Below are 6,000 nucleotides of genomic sequence, written 5' to 3' on the forward strand. Positions count from 1 at the left end.
CGAAGAAGAGTTGGGTGATGATCTTATACGAGACCTTATACGAGATGATGTCTAACGAGCAACAAGGGTATTCCAAGTTCGATCTCTGGTCGGAATCCACCAGAAAGTCCACAAGCTCCTTGAATTGGTGTCGTTTCAGCTAGTTTATGGTGATGTGAAGTTCACGGTGGTGGGCAAGGACGGGTTTCGTTAACTGGTACTTCTCTTGCCTCAAATTTTCATGTTTTTGAAATCGATTGTGTTTTAGGTTTGATTGATTTTCTGGTTAAAATGGATTTGGTCATTGGGGAAGCTGCCGCGCCATCGTGGACGCCATGAATTTATTCTTTTTGTCCGGTAAGCCTGCTTTCATCACCCCTCCTCCACCCCCCTTGTTGATTGAGGTCTCTGCTTTGATTTGGATTGGGAAAACCCTAATTACTTGCTTTTTAGTTTGGAGCAGTTGAGGCTTGAGGAATCTGGTTAATAAAAGTTGGAGAATGGAAAGTTGCTGGATTAGTTTGAAATCGGAAATTGGTAAGGACCTTGAACTCTGTTTTGATTATAAGCAGCAGGATATGTGTAATTTTAAACTCTAAGGTCATTCTCTGTTATTTGGTTGTAGTAGGATCTAGTTGGTTTTTTAGTGCATATGTGTGAGTTCAGTTTCCTGAGTCTTTAGCAATGTGAATTAAGCATGTACGTCATGATCTTTTGATTGTTGTTAAGTGCATGTCTAAATGTGTGTTTATGGACAAGTTTATATATGAGTTTAATTGTTAAGTTGAGATTGAAGTAGTGACGAGTAAGAGGATGAATGAGAATCAATGCTTTATGAATTGGTAATGAATCAGGTTGCTGACATTAAAAGGATGAATGACTTTGCTACAAATCTTCGAATGTTTGCTTTATGTCAAAATGACTGTTTGTAATTGAATAGAAATAGAGTTTTCAGCCAGCCAACCTAAATCAGGATCATGATGCTTTTATCAATCAACTGCTTATGGAACTTGATGGGTAACTTTCATCTCTTGTTTCATTCATTGGACTAACAACCTTGAATAAATTCTTTAGCAAATAATGTGAAGTGATTTTAGCTAAAAGTTACATAACATACCCAGAGGTTTAAAAGTTCATGTTTTTATTTTTGTAAGTCTTTTAAGTTTGCAGCTTCTTTATGTTCCTTCATGTGCTCTACTATGTTTGTGTAGCTAATAATCTTTAAATCAAACTATGTTACTCAACAGGGCATGATCTGCGTGTTTCTGTTTCTCGATTAATTTTACACTTTTTGCAGGTTTCAGAAACAAGATGGGGTTGTATTGATGGCTACTATTGGAAATCTCAAGCAAATTGATGATGCCTTAAAGCGGCCTGGTCGCATGGATAGAGTATTTCATCTTCAAAGGCCAACTCAAGCAGAAAAGGAGAAGATACTATACATAGCTACAAAAGAAACAATGGATAATGAGCTCATTGATTTTGTAGACTAGAGAAAGGTAAAACGCTTAATCAGTTCTTAGCCTATTAGTTTTCGCACTAAAGCTGTTATTGAGGTACATGAGAATTCTGAATGGATTGGTAATTTAGTAGTGTGAGGATGGTTGCTGCAGCTGTCAGTTTTCTCATTGCATTGTGGTTGTTATATATGTCCTCTGAGAGTTATGTCAATGTTCACATCATTGCCTAAACATAGTCTTAAATCATATAATCTCTTTTGGTGACTTGTGGCTTCTAGGAGTACTTGATTACTCGTACCAGTCCTTCTATCTATATTAATTTCTTATACTTCTATCTATGACCAATTTAGAACCTTTATTATATGTTATTTATTTATCCTTGATATCTTTTGTTATAATCTTTTCTTCACATGGCAACATTCTTTTGTTATAATAATGTGCATCATTAAATTCTCTCATGTCATTTGTACATTAATATCGGTGCAACTCTGTGTTCTTATTTAATTTAAAGTAAATTAGTTGTTTCAATATACTTGCCTTTCATTAGTTAGCTGCGAGAGTGTGAATAGCTTAGTGAAGTATAATTTTCTCTTCCAAAGTTTTCACTGTGTCAAATGATTTCTCCTATTTCTCCTGTTTAATCCCAACATAGTAAGCAGCTTAGACTGAAGTTATCAGTGCAGTTTGTTGTCTATGCTTAATTTATTGAGATTTTTTTTAATTTCTCAAAAATTACTGATTTATTTTTTTCACTGATAACCTTTGTTATTATCCAAGAAAATAAATTGTCAGTTTATTTTACTCCTGGAATTCACTCCTTTTTTCATACTCATAGAGTTGGGATGGAAGCTTAGGTTCCATTTGTTTCTGCAAGACAGTGAATTAACATAAGTTCATTAACTTTCCAGTGGACAAGGGAGACCAAGTTATGGGCTGCAGGTCGCGGTCACATTGCCCTTCTGTTGCCAAACTTTGATGTTGTAGACAATATATTATATATGGCTGGAGCCATTGTCTTGGCAGGTTTGCCTCCTCCTCTATATCGTCATCCTATTACATCTCTATAAGTATTTTGTGCATATATTGTAACTCTTTTTATCTTTATCTTTGTCTTTCTCAAAAATGCTGAAATTGGCTATTTGCTTTCCTCTGATTCTGATACGTAGTGGGTTGTTGTTTGTGTGAATTTTGAAAGGTTTAACATCGATGGAAGGTATTGTATAAGGTATTCTGTAATGGATTGCTGGATCTTTTGGTTTTCGTTGGATTTTTTTGTTGTGGTTGTCTTTGAATTGATAAGGGCTTTGATGTTTTAGCCTTTAGGGTATTGTTTGTTCTTGAGTTTGGGATTTCGGTTATTGATTAGAAGAGTAAGAGGTTCAGGGTGACGTTTTGATTTTGGGTGATCTCAAAGTTTTGGCTTTCAGTTAATATATGGGTTTTGATTTTTTGAATCTTTTCTTTGTTACGGAATATTGATTGTTATTTTGTTTTGATTCTATAGGTTCTATGCGAAAAAGTACCTGGATTGTTTTTCTGCCACTGTGTTCCTGTTTTTCTTCTTTGATATTGGTTCGTTGTTCTGACTTCATTCAGGTATGAATCTTTGTATTATGACTGATGTTTGTTATTAGCATTGGTTTAAATTAATTACAATTCTAAGGAGCGAGTATATTTAGGGGATGATTTGTTGTCAGTGTATACAGTACGTAACCAACCATGCGTCATTTGGGATGTACTGATGATAATGATTGGATGCCATGAGAAAGTCTGCACCTGCATTTAGATTATAGTTTAGATGTGTTTATTATATGACATTTGGGTGGTTGGCAAGAAATAGATATATGAGGAAAAAATAGCCACTATAATTTAGAAGTTAAGGCTTAATGTAATGTGTTTTTAATAAGATAGAAATTTAACAAAAGTTTTCTTTGGCCTTTGCTTATTTTGTCATGAACAATACCTCTAAATTGAGGAAAGTACGAGCAATGGTTGTGCTTAGCACTTGCAGGGTTTAGTTTTTGTTTACTCATGTTCATATATTCAGTTTGGAATGAAGTATTTTTCTAACTTTCTTTGTTTTTCTGGTGGGTTTTGGGTCTTGCCGAGATGGTTATGTATGTAATAGAACTTGGTAGCTGCAAGTGTGTTTGGGTAGTATTAGAGATATACTGATTTGATAATGAGGTTTTTGTACTGGTGTTAATCTCACTGCCACCCCCCTTATCATATCCATCACAGAAAGTAGTTTCTGAGAGGGAGAAGGAGAGCCCCTTTGAGTGAGAGTGAGAGAGTGTGTGAGAGAGAGAGAGAGATTTTCATATATTGTTGTTTTTCACCATGAATTGATAAGGCTGTGGCCTATCCCTCATGTCAGCACAGTACAAGTAATCAATAATGGAATGGAATGTACATTTATATTACTAGTGGTGACTTTGCCTAATTGTTTTTAAAGTACTCATGCATTTCACTTATGTTTCATACATAAATGATCACTATATCTATTCGAAGTTTGCAAGTAACATTGGTTGGTATATATTAGAATGAATCAATCAAATCATATTAAGAGTGTAGCAAATGACTAATATACAGTTCAAAGATGTATATGACTTCTATTTGGACAACTTGACTTGCAACTTTCAATATTTAAATCATAAGCATAACAATTGGATATATGCACTTTTGGATGGCATGCAAAAGGTTGTGTTCTGATGGATAGAAAGGAATTTCAACTTTCTGAAGCTTATATGTTTGTATATAGGTTCTGGACTGGCTTTTTTGGCTAAGGTGTCTTTGGCTCGACATTTGGATAGAAATTGCAAACCACTCGCTTCAACTTTAAAGGTTTGACACCATGGTTGCACAGACTAAGTTCCTGGAATAGTGGGAAGACAAGAGTTTGTATCAATATGTTGGCTATTGAAACCAAGTTCCTGCACAAACTCTATATGTGGCATGTTTTACGTAGTTGTATCAGCTTTTGGGAAATGCTTTCAACATTAAGAGATATATGGAATAGGTTTGATTACTCATTTGAGCATTTGCAATGTGTTTTCTTTCCAATTGATCAACAATCTAGACGTACCATTATTTAGGTAATAATGGAGCATTAATTTTGCCTAATTCTGATCACACAATGATCAGGTAACAAAAATAGGACAAAAACACATTGTAATCAATCATATCACACATCGGTTTTTAACAAATCAATGTCTTCTAATTTATACTCAGACAACAGAATTAATTGAACTCTGTTGTCCTAAAAGTTAATCACACAATAGAATCAATTGAACTCTGTTGTCCTAAAGTTAATCACACAACAGATATAGTCAAAGAACTGAAGTTTGAAGATCAATCAGACAACAGAGAAAATAAAAAAATGTTGTCTGACACGCTTAACATACAACAGCTTAAAACTGGCACTGTTGTCTGAAGACAGCGCCTCAACTGCTACGCAGCTGTGCTTGGCATCTGCCGAGCTATCACACAACAGTTATAACACATACCTATTGTCTGATTGTTTCTCACACAACTGTGTTCCACTGTTGTCTGATTTTTCATCAGACAACGGCTCACTCTACAACGGTAGGTCTCCAAATCCCACAACGGTTTTCTGCCGTTGTCTGATAAGATTTTTGGTGTAGTGCATCAACCTTACAATTGCAGACTTCAATAGCAATAAGGAACTGATCTGCTTTATTTTATTTTCCAAAGACAGTTGTGAAGATATAATGCCTCATTTTTAATTTGACTATTGCTTGGTCTTAAAGTTTATTTCAATAATGGTTTAATGAATTAGATTTCTGAAAAGACCTTAATTTGATTATCGTTGGCTTATTAATAAATTCAGGATTTTATTCTGAAGCATTGAATTTATTCAATTTTATTTACTACACATATTTACATGGTTCGAAATAGCACTATAAAGATGTAAAACAATACATCTAGAGAAAACAATTATTAGAATGAAAAGATTAACATTCTACCTAAAATAGAAATACTCTAACGAATATGAGATATATTTTTCGAATTAAGTAATAATACCAGCTCCAATTTACTTGTAGGAATGAATCGAGCAAAACTTGAGTGCTTAGTTGATAATGGGACTACCCACACCATATTAAGGAATAGGCAATGATTCATTGAATTAATAGCCTATAATTCTTCTGTGACTACGATGATTAGATCATCACAAGTAATAAAAGGGCGATGAACTGCCAAATTTTTGTTGCCTAACGGCACAATGTTTAAAGTCACAGACTCTGTATGCACCAAGAGCTAATTGAATATTGTTAAGTTTCAAAGATATTCGTGCCAACGGTTATCATGTAGAAACACACTGTGAGAATGAAACCGAATACCTTTATATTAACTCTAATGAATGTGGAAGGAAACACATTTTAGAGAAACCATTGAGTCAATCTAGTGGATTGTACCTCACTACTATTCAGATTATTGAATCCTATGATGTCACCAACAATGAAATGTGGGACAATGACACATATACGCTTTGGCATGACCGCCTAGGGCACCCAGGTCGTGACATGATGATTCGTATTTT

This window comes from Rosa chinensis, chromosome 5 (genome assembly GCF_002994745.2).
Source record: "Rosa chinensis cultivar Old Blush chromosome 5, RchiOBHm-V2, whole genome shotgun sequence".
Taxonomy (NCBI): domain Eukaryota; kingdom Viridiplantae; phylum Streptophyta; class Magnoliopsida; order Rosales; family Rosaceae; genus Rosa; species Rosa chinensis.